The following is a 17,107-nucleotide window of genomic DNA, read 5'->3' on the forward strand; positions in this document are numbered from 1 at the left end:
ACATCTTAAACTATTGAAGCAATATCTTAATTATGCCTTGATAACAATCTTCTCTGCCCTATTCCTTTTTAGTATGATTTATTTCCAAAACCAAGCAGTCAGCCCCTGAGCTTCATTTCCAAAAGTTATTAGTAATGATAAAGACAGAAGTTGCTGAGAAAGCTCAGCAGGTCTGGCAGCATCTGTGAAGTAAAATTCAATGTTTACTTTTCAGGTCCAGTGACACTTCCTCAGAACTTATAGTAACTAGGAAAATATCAGATACATGCAAAAAATATGGAAAACTGGTGTTTTCTTCGTTACCATCAGTTCTGAGGAAGGGCCATCGGATTTTTTCTGTACAGATGTTGTCAGGCCTGCTGAGCTTTTGCAGCCACTTTTGTTTTTGTTCCTGAGTTACAGCATCCACAGTTCTTTCGGTTGCTATTAGTAATGAGGTGGTCGTGTTCTTCAAATTTTGGCACTTATGGAAAGCGAACTTAACTATTTTGAAAGTGCAGTTGGAAACTGGAAATTTACCAAATGAAATTTTCGACCTTGTCTGAAATGATCAGGATTAACCATAATAAATTTGTACAATAAATGTAGACACATTTAACGCATGAGTTAAACTCTTGCATCTGCATTCAAAGTTTCCTTTTGCAAGGCAGGTAATTGATTCAAAACACAATCAAAAATAAAATTACATAAAATATGCAAAAAAAACATGTGAACTGTATATTTAAAATAGCAAACTTCGCCTGATAAATATTTGTGCACAAAACCTATGTTAATGTTTTGGCTCAGAACTGAGGAAGGCTTACCAGACCCGAAACATTAACACTGTTTTTTTCCCTTCACAGATGCTGCCAGACTTACTGAGCTTTTGCAGCAACTTTGTTTTTGTCTCTGTTTACAGCATCTGCAGTGCTTTTGGTTTTTATTTTTTGTTTAAAAATGTTTCAAGGGCTATATAAATGGTGGTCTTCAAGATATGCTTGAATTTAATAAAACCCAAAGCGGCAGGTAATGTAGTGGTGTAGTGGTAATGTCATGGAACTTGTAACCTAGACTGCCAGGCTGATGTTCTGGGGACATCGGATCAAATCCCACTGTGGCAGATGGTAGATCTGTAATGAAAGGCTAGCTTGTTGGCAACGTATAAACACTGTCAATTATTGCTTAAAAACCCATCTGGTCATCAGAGGAAGAAATGTTTCCTTATCTGGTCTGAACTATATGTGACTGTAAAGCCACAGTAATGTGGTTGACTCTGAACTGCCCTCTGGGCAGTAAATGTTGGCCTAGTGATGCTCAAATCCTATTAACAAAAATAATTCAGAAAAGATCAAAACATGAATTGCTCTTTGAAGTCCTATCAAGCCAAAGTTACCTCAAAGTAGAATATAATAGGCCTAGCGATCAACAAATTGATAATTTCAAACCACAATCATTCACACAAATGTATTTTAACTTGAAAGTACTTCATTATAACCCAGCTAACATGGGTAATGTTCTGACTATATGGACTTTGAACAAGTTTGTATTTGTAAGTGCAGTGCACATTTTGATTAGTTGAAACTGGAAAAGGAACAAGTCCCTAAAAAAGATGTTTTGACTTGCTGCTGTTAGGCTGCTGCTGCACAGTGCTCACAGCTGGTCACCTACTGCAGGTCCACAGACATCTAGAGGAAAGCAATGAATTTTGCAGTGGGTGCATTATTTCCTGCCTCAACTATAACCCAAGTAAATAATGTCAAATCAAATAATTCATTCAACCAATTCTAAAGCTGTTTGGCACATTGCTGGCTCAAACCAAGAAGTGTTGCCCAAAAGAAGAGGACGCACTTCCTCTATAAAGATAGTACTAGTATGGACAGCAATGTAACAGACATGAGGGTAGGGGCGAAATGGTAAATAACCATGTTCCATTAACGTGAAAACACTTTTAAATCTGATATTTTAGTAAGAGGTGATTTCTATTTCAATAGAGATAGTAGGACACCTGCACATCTGCTAACGTGGTATACTGTATCCGCTGTTCCCGTTGTGGCCTCCTCTACATCGGGGAAATCAACAGAGGCTTGGGGGCTGCTTTGTGGAACACCTATGCTCAGTTGCAACAAACAACTACACTTCCCAGCCGCGAACGACTTCAACTCCCCTTCACACTCCTTGAATGACATGTCCATCCTGGGCCTCCTGCTTTGCCACAATGATACCACCCGAAAGCTTCAGGAATGGCATCTCATATTTTGCTTGGGAACCCCGCAGCCCAAGGGTATCAATGAGGACTTCACAAGCTTCAAAATGTTCCCTCCCCAGCCCGCATCCCAAAACTACCCGGTTCGTTCCCCCCCCACCTTAAACCCCACCCCCATCTCCTATCCACTGTCTTCATCCCACCTCCTTGACTTGTCTGTCCTCCCTAAACTGACCTATCCCCTCCCTACCTCCCCACCTACATCCACCTTTACTGACTCCAACACCATCTCTTTGACCTGTCTGTCTCCTCTCCACCTACTTCTCTTTATCCATCTTCTCTCTGCCTCCCCTTCTCTCTCTATTTATTTCAGAATCCCCTTCCCTCCCCATTTCTGAAGAAGGGTCTCGATCCAAATGTCAGTTTTCCTGCTACTCTGATGCTGCTTGGCCTGCTGTGTTCATCCAGCGCTACACCGTATTATTTCTATTTCAATATTTTGTTTAGATTATGCTGTTTTCTTCCCAGTGATTTGCAAGGATTTCTCCTGGTTAGTAAAAACAAAGCCAGGAATACCATGTTATATCCCCAGATTGCACTTCCTGTAGTTTACACTATATCTCCTGCTAAAATACCAGTGTTAACGATGAACATATTCCACAAAATATAGACCATATATAAAACGTTTGTCCTGCATCAAACCTCTAGCATTAAAAAAAATTGTCACATTAAGCTAGCTTTGTGGATTCTAATAAATATGGGCTGAGGAAAATCTTTCATGTGTCTTACTGTAGTTTTATGTTGATGAATTACTTTCAACAGCAGGCATATCATCAATATATTAATATAAAATAAGCTAACGTGACAGATGTGAAGAAGCAAAGACTTGCATCTCGTAACTGCCGAACTGGGTTTTCAATGAAAACTAACATTTGTTTCCTTTAAGCTTTGGGGATTTCATGTGTCTTGCCTTAATTTGGGATTGATACGTAAATAACTATGAGTAGTGCAGATAAATTCTGTAAGTCTCTGTTTCAAATTCCACTCTGTTGAGACCACACCTAAAACATAAAGGTTCTACTTGAATCATGTTGACAGGTATTAAAAGTCAATCAATTACGTTACTACTGAAGCTCTACCTATATATTTAGTTGTTCTACTATCCGACAAATGTTCCTGACTCTCTTATGACTTGAAATTTATTTAATGATTTCAAAATCACACATCAATTACATTTCATTGTGCATTTATTCTAAGAATTTTAGATGGACTGCAACTAAACACTTTCACCAAATCTACTGCTCAGATTTATGCAACATTGTTTTAACATTTTCCTGGGATGATGAATCTTCATGAATCTACCAGGCCTACAATTCAGCTTTTAAATCATAGCGAGATATCCAGAGTAAGTTGATAATGTTAATTTCACACAACTTTTAAATGGCTAGCCAGTCTTCCTGTGAACCAGATGCAATGTGTGGACTTGACACTCTGCGCACGTACAATGGCAGTCAAGACATAGCTTCAACAAAAAATATGTGGAGATATAATATCTCACAGCATTCCAACATGGCATCACCAACACAAGCAAGAAGAAACCAGAAAAATATAGACCTATTAATTAGCTTCACTTTGGGAGAAGTGGGACGATTGTATTATCACGGGGACAGCTCTGATTACCAGGACAACTTTGGGCTGTTCAAAATAAGTCAGCCTGTATTTGAAAAACATTTTGTGATGAAGGGTCTAGGCCCGAAACACCAGCTTTTCAGCTCCTAAGATGCTGCTTGGCCTGCTGTGTTCATCCAGCTCTACACTTTGTTATCTCTTGCCCTCATATAGAGTCTTTCATGATCTCAGGCTGCCTTAAAGGCACTTTATAGTCAATGACTCATTTTTAACATATTTTCACAGCCCTAGGTTGCAAACTTGCAGCCACATTTTCTATCAACAATGGTTTACTGGCCAGAATTTGACCTGTTTTGTGATGTTGACTGACAGATAAATATTGGCCAGGATTCCAGGGATAATGCCTTTTCTCTAAAATAGAATTATGGGATTTTTTTACATTCACTTGAGCAGGTAGATGAGTCTCGTTTCACGTCTTATTCTAAAGATAATTGTGCAAGAATTTCTGCACTGCTGCACTCAACTGTTAATCTTATGTTTTGTGCTCAGAGCCTGGGGAAGGACTTGAATCTTATGACTCAGAGGTGAGTGTGCTACTGACTGGGTCACAGTTGACAAAGACAAAAATCTAAATGCCAACAAAATGAAGAAAACTAGCATGACCTTTATATATTTCACGAGAAATGATTGTTAAGAATGCAGTCACTTTGTAATTTACCCTTTAATTTATCTGACAAATTTGTAACCCTGAAAAGAGCGAATTTCATTTAAGATGCAGAAGGGAAATCTTGTACATTATTGTCGCAGATATTGCATCCTAAATATATCCAAATAGCTACAGTCTCTTCATAGCAGATTGTTCCAACATCTTTATCTGCCCAAAATCCCTAACCACACTTGACAAAGTGCTGGAAAAATATATGCTGGCGTGGCTAAAAAGTATTAGCTCCAATTAAACCATAGTTCCTTAATGGAGAAAAACTAACTGTGAAGGTCAACTCTACCTCAAGAAAACCAAACTTAATGTTCATGGCCCAACTGGAAAAAAACAAAAATAGTATAAGAACAAAAATAATGAGGATATATGGTTTGTAATAAATTTAATAGTTTGACAAGATTGTCAAGCCCAAGTCAGAGTTTAGAGGACTAATAAAATACAAATCCTTACCAATAACCGCAGGGAAAAATATGCTCATATAGCAGCACTTCAAACAGTGCTGTATGTATGTTGGTTCCCTGGAGAAGACAGAGCCATTGGTCAGTACTTGCACAGCAGGTTCCTCCAATGCTATCAGTGAGCAGGGCACTGCCCCCAAGTGCCATTAGCAGGGAATTAACACACTTCTCCTTATGCTGTACTACATTAAACAACTTCTTTCTCTGCCCTTCTATGTGATCACCTTCCCCTTTGGAAACTGAGTAGGTTCTGAACACATATTTAGTTAGTCACCTGTCCTTCTGAATCATTTTCTTCCTGCCAAAATTATTTAACTAACAATGAACAGATGTTCAAACATAAAAGATCTCTTATAAGTGTGGAAAGTATTGAATGGATCACTGAGAAAAACTGATTCCACTGAAGTAAGTTAGAAAACTAAATGTAAGGATTTTTGATTATTTGTCATCACAAATTCGGAAATTTTTTTTCACCAAATGCAAAACATATTCCTCAGACAAATATACACTCTCAAAATATGGGCATTTCTGCAAGACAGGGATTTAATGCTCATGAATTGTAATTGCTCTTGAAAAGATACTGAACCAGTTTTTTCTAATTATTGCAGTTAGTGTTGTGAAGGACCTCTACAATACTGTTTTGAGTAAGGAGTTGCAGGATCCACTGACAATGAATGACAAAACTCCAGTTAGGATGATACTGTATACTAGGAGGTAATAATGTTCCCTGAAATAATTTGGCCTGTATCCTTGTCACTAAGTCACCCTATATTTACACAGGAACGATCCCCAACTAAGTCAGGCAACAGAGTGTCAGTACCACTGACAAGCATCATTTTATATATCAGCCATGGCTCTCTTATTAGATGAGATTAATAGCCACAATCAGGGAACTCTTATTCAATGAGACCCATTTGGCTAACCTTATTACAATCAGTCCATTCTCAAGCAACATTGGCTAAGTCATGAATCTGTAGAAAGTTGCTACCTTTTCTCTTATAGATCAGGCTTGTCCAACAAGTGGCCTACTGGCCACAATACTGTGTACTCAAGGTTCTGTGTGGACTGTGAAGCCCTTCTGCAAAATGGATCAGTGATCCAGCAAGATTTTGAAATTCCTTCAGCCAGAGGCCGCCTATTCTGAGTTTGGTGTTGAGAGGCTCTCGAATGAGCAGCAAATGTGGGAGAGGAATTGTATAGCATAAAGTAGGACTAGCAGAATGAGAGTCTGTGCTGTAGTAAAGGAACTTTAGTGGTCACATGAGTGCCCTTTGTTTGCCTGTCTTCCCAACCAGTGAGAAATGGGAAAAATTTTGTCAGCCTACACAAGAGAATTTTACGATTGATGGGACTGAATTGGGCATACTTTCTCCCCCAAGCCCTATTAGGGACCATTTTTCCAAGGCTTTTGGAATTTGTCAATGGCAGATCAATACTCCCTTGCAGCAGAGCAGCCTTCCAGCAGCAGTGTAGGGAGCAAGTTTATTTATTCAAACTCAGAGGCACAGGCCAGAAAGGCAGCCCCTGAGGTTCCAACAATGGTACAGTGGGAATGGAAAGCAAGATTTTAGTATCAGGAGAGCCCAGGACAGATAGAGTCTTAGACTCAGATGGAGACTAGTTTTGGAACCTTAACAGATGTTCCCTGCTGCTTCTCAGTCATATTAGTCATGAAGCTGGGCTGTGAGAGGAGAGGAGGGAGGGTAGAGTGACTGGGGTGAGGGTAGGGATGTGGGTGGCTGAGTGGGTGGGTATTTTAATGAACATGAAGTGGAATGGAGTGACTAAGGGGAATTTGAGTCACTGAGAGGGGGCAGGGTTGTGAGTGGTGAGGTGACACAAATAACAGGAGTGGGGGTGTGTCAGTAACTGAAGGGAAGGGGTTGAGTATCTGAGCCACTTCTTGATGTCACATGCCAGAAATCAAATTCACTGAAAACTGACATGTGTGATACTGGGGGCATTTGGATGAGGCCAAGATGGATCATCCATACTAGACTTCTGGGTGAAGATTGTAGCAAATGCTTCAGCCTTATCTTTAGCACGAATGTGCTGGCTTCCTCCATGATTGATGATGCAGATATTTAAGTGGCTTCCTCCTCCAGTGTGCTTTTTAATTGTCCACCACCATTCACAACAAGAGCTTGCAGGGCTGGAAACCTTAAATCTGATCTGTTGCTCGGGGAATCATTTACCTCAGTCTGCCATTTGCTGCTTATGCTTTTTGGCATGGAAGTAGTCCTAAAGCTAGTGTTGTAGCTTTACCAGACTGACACATGGTGCTACTCCTGGCATGCCTTCCTGTATTCTTCACTGATTCGGCTTCAATCCTCTGGCTTGAAGGTAATGGTAAAATGTGAGCATGCAGGTAGCGAATTTACAAATTATGTTTGAGTACAATTCTGCTGCTGATGATGGCCCACAGCACCCAGTCGAGTTGTTAAGCCTTGTTCAAAATTTATCCCATTTAGCACAGTGGTAGTGCCATGCAACACAATTAAATGTGTCCTTAATATGAAGATGGGCTTGGTCTTGTTAAGGACTGTGCAATGACCATTCATGGACATATGCACCTGTATAGGCAAATTGATGAGGATGAGATTAAATAATTTATACTCTTTTGTCATTTGCCAACTAGTTGAACGGCCAGAGATAGAACTGCAGATGCTGGAGAATCTGAGATAACATGGCGTAGTGCTGGATGAACACAGCAGGCCAAGCAGCACCAGAGAAGCCTCTGATGTTGCTTGGTCTGCTGTGTTCATCCAGCTCTACACGTTGTTATCATAGTTGAACAGCCATATCCTTTAGGATTTCAACTAGTTTGATCAGTAGTGGTGATGTACATTGCAGTACCTTGCCCAGAGTACATTCTGTGCTTTGCCATCCTCAGTGCTGTTTCCAAGTGATGATCAACATACATGACTGATTCATCAACTGAGGGAGTGAAATAAATTGAGAGGAGGTTTGCTTGACCATATTTGACTTCATTACATGACACCTCACTGTATTATGTGTGGGAATAGACCAGTTCAGCCTCTGAAGACCTTCCCCCACCCTATCTTGGCTTCCTACCACATCCCCCAGCCCCTGCCTTGTATCCTTCTTCCCTTATCCTAGGTCTGTCAGTTTGTCATTGAAGCTACCCCCTTCTATTGGCTGTGTTTCTAAACTCAGACAAAAGGGTTGTAGGCTCTAGCAATGGCTAACACCTACCATTAGGTGGAGGCTGGTCAATCTAAAGAGACTGATAAGCATTTTCTTTTAAACAGTGATTTATCTGATGATATCAGCTGATCATGATAAGCTTTAGGATGAGACTGTCAACGCATCAGTAAAATGATGGAAGATGTCATCAACAATGTTCACAAGCAGCACCTGCTCCGCAATATCTGCTCAGTGACGCCCAATTTGGGTTTCGCCAGGGCCTCTCAGTTGCTGACCTCAGCCTTGGATCAAACATGGACAAAAGAGCCGAATTCCAGAAGTGAGGTGAGAGTGACAGCCCTTGATATCAAGGCCTCATTCAATCAGGTGTGGCATCAAGGAGCCCTGGCAAAACTGGAATCACTGCATATCATGGACATATTCTCCACTGATTGGAGTCACACTTGGCACATAGGAAGATGGTCGTGGTTGTTGGAGATCAGTCATCTCTGCTCCAGGACATCTCTCTAGGAGTTCTTCAGCGTAGTATCCTAGGTCCAACCATCTTCAGCTACATTATCAACAATCTGCTGCCATCATAACTCATAAATGAGGATGCTCGCTAATGATTACACAACACTCAGCACCATGTAGTCCATGTTCAAGTACACCAAGAGCTGGACAATATCCAGGCTTAGGCTGGCAGTGGCAAGTAACATTCATGTCACACAAATGCTAGGCAATGACCATCACTAATAAAAAACAATCTAACCACCACCCCATGACATTCAATGGTACTACCATCACTGATACCCCCAGCACTAACATCCTTGGGATTACTATTGACCAGAAAGTCAACTGGACCTGCGACATAAACACAGTGGTTACAAAAGCAGATGAGAGGCCAGGAATACTGCTGCAAAGAACTTGCAACCTGACTCCTCAAAGCCTGTCCACCATGTATAAGGCGCACGCAAGAGCATGAAGGAACATTCCCCATTTGCCTGGATGTGTGCAGCTCCAACAATGCTCAAGAAGCTTGACACCATCCAGGACAAAGCAGCTCACATGATTGGCACCACATCCACAAACATCCATTCCCTCCACCACAAATGCTCAGAAACAGCAGTGTGTGCTATCTACAAGGTGTACTGAAGAAATTCACCAAAACTCCTCACATAGCACCTTAAATGTGCGCAATCACTTCCATCTAGAAGAACAAGGGCAGCAGATACTTTGGTACACCACTACCTTCAAATTCCCCTCCAAGCCACTGACTATCCTGACTTGCAAATATGTTGCCATTTCTTCACTATCGCTGGGTCAAAGTCTTGGCATTCCACCCCGAATGTCCTTGTTAGTCAACCCACCGAGGGTGGAATGCAGTGATTCAAGAAGGCAACTAACTACTACCTTTTCAAATGCAACTAGGGATGGACATTAATGCTAGCCATCCCATGAATGAATAAAAAAAGTTCTGCTGTTGTCAACATGTTGCATGTGCAGTGATATTCATCCCAGTGCATGCACTGACGACCCCACTTTTATTTCACATGAGTTTTTAAAGTAGTTACCAATCCCACATATTGCTTCAGCCTTTCAACAATCAGTCTTAATCAGCTCTTACCTAGCATTTATGAAGAAAGTATCTGACAAATGTGCCAGATTCTCATTAAAGCACCCACTCGTGCAGGTAGAATATTGGCTTTTGAATGGAGCATGTACATTGCACATGTGCCACTCATATTCTCAGGATGGTACTGCAGTAACCAGTCATTTCAACTCCTTAATCCATGAGAGATTGCCAACTGTGGAACGGTGATAGAGGTGGCAGTGTGAGTGAGGAAGCAACATAATCACAAAGTAGTAGCCTCAGGGCCCAAATAAGAAGCTATTGGTCCGAGTTAGCCCCAGATGGGAGCAGGTACATCTGTCACAAATGAATAACACTGATTTTATCTTTCCACATGTACACACTTTGCACTACTTGGAGATGGCATGCATTTTCACGGTCTTTTTTTCAAACTATAACAATACACACTGTTTAGAATCTCTTTCATATCCTTAATGATGCAATTTATTTCAGCTAAGAACGCAAAGGACCATACATGTATGCTCCAGTGTTTAAACTTGTACACTATTTTCCAGGCAAAAATGTCTGAAGCTCTCAATTTAACATTGATTAAATTTAACATTACTTTGTTACCTGAATGTTATTGCTCACTTCAAGTTGCAATGCTCAGGAAAAGTAACCATAAATTTGATGAGGAATCAATGTATACACATTTCATTAAGTGAAAAAAAACTGCAAAAATTAAAGTCTTCAAATAAACTATTACTAAGTTTCTTGATGAAACAGATGCATTCGTTAAGTTCTGCGTATAAGGCAAACATCCAATTCAACGGCAGCTGTTAAGGTGCTGCTAGATTTTACTAATCACTCAATCACTATTACTGCAGATTTCTTGGACTCTTACATATTTGTGGACAAACGAAGGTAGAAATAACCGTAGGCAATGAGGGTATTTTGTTCATTTCGGCAATTTTTTTAAAAGCGATTAACAGTCAGCATGGACAAGATGCAAAATAAATTTGGGTTCATCAATATATTGTTCAGCCTTAAAAGTACACAGTGATAACCAAAATCCCACCATTTTGAAAGGATATTTGTCACATTTAAGAAGTCTTTTGATCATTTGACCAGTCTTCAGAAATTTAGAAATGGCTCTGCACAACATTTCAAGTTGAAAGGTTTTAATGTCATGCCTACAATTAATCAAAAATGTTTCAATAAAGAAAAGTTTCTTCGAAATGAAACATAATAACAGCATTTACAAAGCAATTTAACACAATTAGATGTCTCAAATGGTTTCACAAAAGCAATTACTTCTGATGTTCAGCAGCTATTACTTAGGTAAGTGCACTCTGCGCAAATGAAATCATGCTCAGCCCTATGCTGGCTGACCAATAATGGTTCCTGGGCCACTAAAATCTCAATTTTAACTATCTTAAGTTCAAATCCTTCAATGTCTGTGCATCCCCTGAGGTCTGCAACCTCCTCCAACACTACAACACTCCCAAAAACTCTTGTGCTCTTCTAATTCTTGCCCCTTTGGAATGTTGTCCTCCCTTGAAGCTGCTTTTCAAGTTGGCAATAGTGGTAATGATGATGTATCTATTAGGTCACAGACAAAATAAATTTGAATTTCTTAACACCAATGAAAAAACAAACTGCAGTACAAATAAAACTTTTCCTTACTGTTATGTTAAAATTAAATGTGATTATAGTTATTCAGCTGGAAAAGCTCAGCACGTCTGGCAGCATCTGTGGAGGAGAAAAGAGAGCTAATGTTTCAGTTTCAGTGACCCTTCCTCAGAACTGAGGAAGTTCTGAGTTCTGAGGAAGGGTCACTGTACCCAAAACGTTAACTCTGTTTTCTCCTCCACAGATGCTCACAGACCTGCTGAGCTTTTCCAGCAACATTGTTTTTGTTCCTGATTTACAGCATCCCCAGTACTTTTGGTTTTTATGCAGCTATTCAGATATTTTTTCTGTGTTATTTTTATACTCTGCTTTTTTACCCTTTCTACATGTTGCAAAAGAAAAACACAAAATGAAAGGTAACATTTGCTATTACGAAAGAATAGAGGAATAAAACTAATTGAAAATCCCTTTCAAACATCACAACAGAAATGTCTACTTTTGTGCTGCATGATTCTGGGAGAAGAAGAACAATGGCATTGACATGAGCTCTGTGGAGGTAATGCTGTGTCTTTACAAACATATTAAATTTTAAGTATTAATGCTGTAAGTTAACAATGAAAATACTTTCTTTCTTGTTGGTACAATTGGACTTTCCCAACATTTTATATCATAGTTCATACAGAACAGCAGCAATTATTGCCCATAAATAAGAACAATTAAGTAATTCAGTAATGGAATATCAAAACTATGAAGAAAGAAGAAAGATTACTTCATATTCTTTAGAAAATATACCAGCCGATTTCTGAGACACTTGAGAGTCCACAGAGAATCTCTCGAGTACCACAGAAATCTGCTGGCAAATTTTCACGAAGACTGTTAGGTTAGCATGAATGGATATGGAAGCTGATTTTAAAATGCCCTGTCATTTCTTGGAACTAAAGATGACACTAAACTATTGTAATACATCTTATTGCTAACTAATGTTATGCCAACAGCATAACTAAACAATGTTTCATAAAATTTTATGACTCAAAGAGAAATATTATTTCACATTGAGGGGCTTCTCAGTTGGGGTAGTTGTACTTTTCATAACGTTGATGACTGAAACATTGGATTACAGTTACCTGTCAGGAGTTGCAAAGCACGTAACCATAATGCACTTTTCAACTATGTGCATGAGCATGTTTCCTATGTGCGTATCATGGGATCACTCTCAGCAGCCTGCCTGTACATCAGTTGTTGATTTCAGGGTTACAAAAAGGCACTGTGGTTGAAAGGAAAAATAGGTAAGTATTGAGGACAAAATGTTGGCATGGAAGTGGACACGCATGTTATATGCATGTACATAAATATCATAATATGTTTCTTTTGCTTGACTTTTTTGAACATTTTGTGCATTTGTTGGGATACCCTCTTCTGTTTGACAGTCATTAAGCGAGGGGAGTGGGAGTTTTGTACTTGTATAATCAAGAATATGGCAGTGTGTTAAAGGGCAGTTCCTACTGAATAGCAATATCTATGGCATGATTTATATTCTCAAGGCTCCACATGCCACAGATGACTTTGCCAAATAGATTAGTCGAGGTCACTGACAAACATCAGAAGTGCAGAAGTGATTTGCCACTCATGGCTGTTTCATTAACTTGAGTGTTAGTGCAAAGCCAGTATCTTCAGGGTAGTAATCTCTTTTAATTCCACTTGATAATGGTCCAGTCTTCTTGGCCTTCTAGACTCCACAAACTGGGTGTTGTGACTAGTGAAGTCACGATACAGATTTTAGGATTGTGAGCTTCGAAGCAGAAAATGACTACAATGGAGCTCAGGCTGATCTCTGAACACTGCATCGCTTTTGCAAGTTTTACTTTTTTTCTGCTGGTGGGTGTGGCATAATTAACTGTCTCCACAGGCCCAATTCCTGCTATGTGAGAGCATGTCTAAAGGGAGGTACTCATTCTGCCTGGACTTTTGATCAATTACTCTCTGGGGAAGGTGAGGGTGGAATTAGGGATGTCCTGCAAGAAGGGAGGGATGAGGCGGTGGTGAAGGGAGGGAGAGATAGGACCCCCCACAATGCAACAACGCTCTACTCCCCACCAAATTTTCAGCCAGTCACACAAAGTTTGAGGCATGAAAATAGGGTCACACAGAAATAAAAACTTTGGGAAGGACTGGGAGTATAGGGCAATGTCGCCCTGATGGAGGATGAGATGGGCATAGAAGTAGGCAAAGGTTTGCAGGGGTGGAAATGATGGTCAGGCAGATGCATCACTTCTGATCAAAACAATTGATGACAAGCTTCATCTCTACATGGTCCTAGTATTTGAGAGAGCGACAGTGAGATTGCAGTCCTTCTTCATCCCATTATTCTCACTTGAGGAGATTAGAAGTTCTATCGGGTCCTTGACTGGAAATTATTCTCCCTTTTAATGGCACGTTGTGTAAGGCATTGGAGATAATGCCAATTCTGGACACATTCTGTGATATAGTGTAAACTTTGCTGGACCTGTCACGGCATCAAGAGTGTATCCTGAGCAATTTTATGGTCTGTCTATGGTTTCCTTGTAGTGCTGCAATACTGTTCTGCAGTCCTGTAGGGAAGACATGCTTCTGTCATGAGTCACAAGTTCCGAATTACACAGGAATCAACCCTGCAGTTGCTTCGAATAGTTGTAGCAAACAGGAGTTCCTTTAGAATGCATGCATCATGGGAATTTCCTGGGAAACAAATCCCTGCATAATTCATTTCTAGTTAACGCAGACAACTTGAACAGCCCTTTCAAGATTACCAATGTTGATGTTCCCAGTGAGCCATTGTAGTCAGCTGTGTGTAGTTGATGGGGTCATCTCCACCTCCCTCTGCATCTGCAGGCGCCAACTGGTGGTTTCATGTCATGCTTTATCATGTAACCAAAGCTTTCCCTGTCAAATCCTTGCAATGTGATTCAATGTATGAGACCCATTGTAGATCCGCAAATTGAACTGTGTGGTTAAGCCAATGATTTTAACATTTTTATGTTGACATGAATTTCAAACCGAGAGCAACTGGAGTTGAGCAATGAGAAAATGTGACACTCCATGGGCCACATGCATCCCTCCTCTGATTGCAAAGTGGCCTTGTCACACAATCATCTGATCTTCTGCACAAATAAAATCTCTTTACAGCACATATTCTCCAGGGAGGCAGCAGTTTCTTAGCTGCCATGTCAACAGACATAAACATTTTGATGCTGCAACTGTACCCAATCTGCTTCAAACTCAAGTTTCATTCCCTGACTGTTAACCTGTCATGTATGGATGCAGTCAATGCAGTGTGGAGCTGGAGGAATACAGCAGGTTAAGCAGCATCAGAGGAGTAGGAAAGTCAACGTTTTGGGAAACCGATGCTGCCAGGCCTGCTGTGTTCCACACTGTATTGACTCTGATTCCAGCATTTGTAGTTCTTGCTATCTCCATGTATGGATGCAGTTGCTTCCCCTGGACACACACAATGGGAACACTGCATAAACAGGCACAGCTTTATAGGATGGAGCTTGGCTCCATTCCTCCTGCCCTACAAGTGCCTTGCTGTGCTGCTGCTTCAGGATCTCAAGTTTCACCCTCCCTCTTACCAATTGCTCAGCCACACTCTACACCTCTGTCCCATCTTTTCCAGTATCTTCCCCTGCTCATGAGCTTTGTGTTACTGAGTTAGAAAAAGCCTGAACATTAGCTCATATCCAAAGATTCAATAATATTGCCTGGTGCATGCCACCTTTAAGTCAATCTTAAAGGTAGGATTGAATTTTGTGTGTTTTCTAATGAATGAATATTCGTAAGATGCCAATGTTTCACATATGCTGGGCATAGACTCTATGACTTACTCCCACAGGACACACAAGGTGTGACACACCAGAAAACAGCTGATTTACTCTCTGCATCACATCTCATTGTGGGAAATCAAAATATTTGCTCCCGTCTAATTCACTCACCCCAAAAGTAGGCTCGACAAAATCCACTAAATCCCTGCAAGTACCATCCCCGCCACAACACAACATTTCTCAGATCTTATCATTTCTTCTCACAAGCCTCCCTGTTGCTAGCTGTTGTCAATGCAGTAACAACAAGCGTACAGAGCTGAGGATATGCAAATTAACTAGGCAGTGGATTGAGTGCTGGCGTCTTCATGAGGGTCAGGATTGGATCCTTCTCGCTGGGGAGAGATGCAAATGTTTCAGTCTTGTGCCCTGTGCTTATCCTGAACCATTATCAATGATTATAAGAATGTTTCCAGAACTTTCTCATCTGTTAGTCATTTTATTGTTCTCCACCATTCATTTCTAGGAGTAGTGAGGCTGCAGTATTTCGATCTGATCTTATGGCTATGGAAACACATACCTCTGTTTACAGGGCACTGTTTCTGCTGTTTAGCATGCATATGATCCTGTCTTCTAGTTTCCGGTGTGCTTTCCTACTCTCCTCATAAACCTGGTTCATTCCTGGTTTCATGACAGTGATAAAGTATAGCAAACGGGGGAGTTATGAGGCTACAAATTGTGGAGGATTACAATGCTGCTGCTGCTGTTGGACCCCAGTGTCACAGAGTTTTTACAGCACAAAAAGAAGCCCTATGGGCTATCACGTCAGTATCAGCCATCAAACATCTATTTATTCTAGTGCAGTAATTCTAATTAGAATATCCTAATATCCTGATTCTAATTTATTCTAATCTTTATTCTAAGGATGCACCAAGGATGATTACTTCTGAGTTTCTGGATTGTTCTGTATCAATTCACTTTAACACAGAGGAAGGTAGCCTCGGTGTGAAGAAGAATCTTCATCTCCACAAAGACGGCTCAGTTGTCATTTGGGCCAACATTATCGTGGATAAATGCATTTGTAACATGTAAATTACAGGCAATGAGGTGAAATATGTTTTTTCCCTTCATTGATTTCCTTGTCACTTATCACAAGCCAGTCTAGCTGACATGCGCCAGCACTCGTCAGCTTCGTCACTTACCAAGACTTTCTTACTGACCAGGAATTCAAATGGCTGCTCAATGCATCCTGTGCCCTTTCTACTCTTCACTGTTTTCAAGCAATGTCAGCAATGAGGAATACTGATTCATTTGTTCAGTGGCGATATAAGGTAGTAATTAGTGGGAGATTCTCCTTCCCATGGTTGGCCGAATTTTGTAAGATAATATTGAGGGCCACTTCTTCCTGATTAGGTGAAGGTGCCCCTTCTGAGAACCAGTTCACACAATTTGATGAGTGGCCTCCTTCTCTGCTGTAATCATTTTATGAATATAAAGCCTAAATCTAAAAAATATGATCTAAATTATGCAACAAAGGGGCTAGATGCTGTTTTTCATAAAAGATATGTCTTTTTTTAAAATATAAAATCCCAGGTTCAGGTCATTTTAAAATTCCTGCTCAGAAAATCTTTCTAAAAATGTAATTATATTAAATATTAGTATTTAAATAAGGAATACGATTGCTCCTTTTATCAAATTTTTACTTTATTTATTTACAGGATGAGGGCATTTCTTTTAGGCAGCATTTATTGCCCATCCCTAATTGCCCAGAGGGCAGTTAAGAATCCACCACATTGTCGTGGGTCCGGAGTCACAAGTAGGCCAGACCTGGGAAGGATGGCAGTTTCCTTCCCTAAAGGAGACTAGTGAACCAGACTGATTTTTCTGACAATCGGCAATGGATTCACTGTTGTCACAAGATTCTTAATTCCAGATATTTACTGAATTCAAATTCCACCACCTGCTGAGGCAGGA

General features: G+C 40.3%; 1 protein-coding gene across 2 annotated transcripts in view; it reads right to left on the bottom strand.

Annotated features, from left to right (window-relative positions):
* The window catches only part of LOC125460192 (receptor-type tyrosine-protein phosphatase gamma-like), a 693,348-nt gene that overhangs the window by 520,772 nt on the left and 155,469 nt on the right, over nt 1-17,107 (bottom strand). The gene's annotated exons all lie outside the window — the stretch shown is intronic.

This window comes from Stegostoma tigrinum, chromosome 11 (genome assembly GCF_030684315.1).
Source record: "Stegostoma tigrinum isolate sSteTig4 chromosome 11, sSteTig4.hap1, whole genome shotgun sequence".
Taxonomy (NCBI): Eukaryota; Metazoa; Chordata; class Chondrichthyes; order Orectolobiformes; family Stegostomatidae; genus Stegostoma; species Stegostoma tigrinum.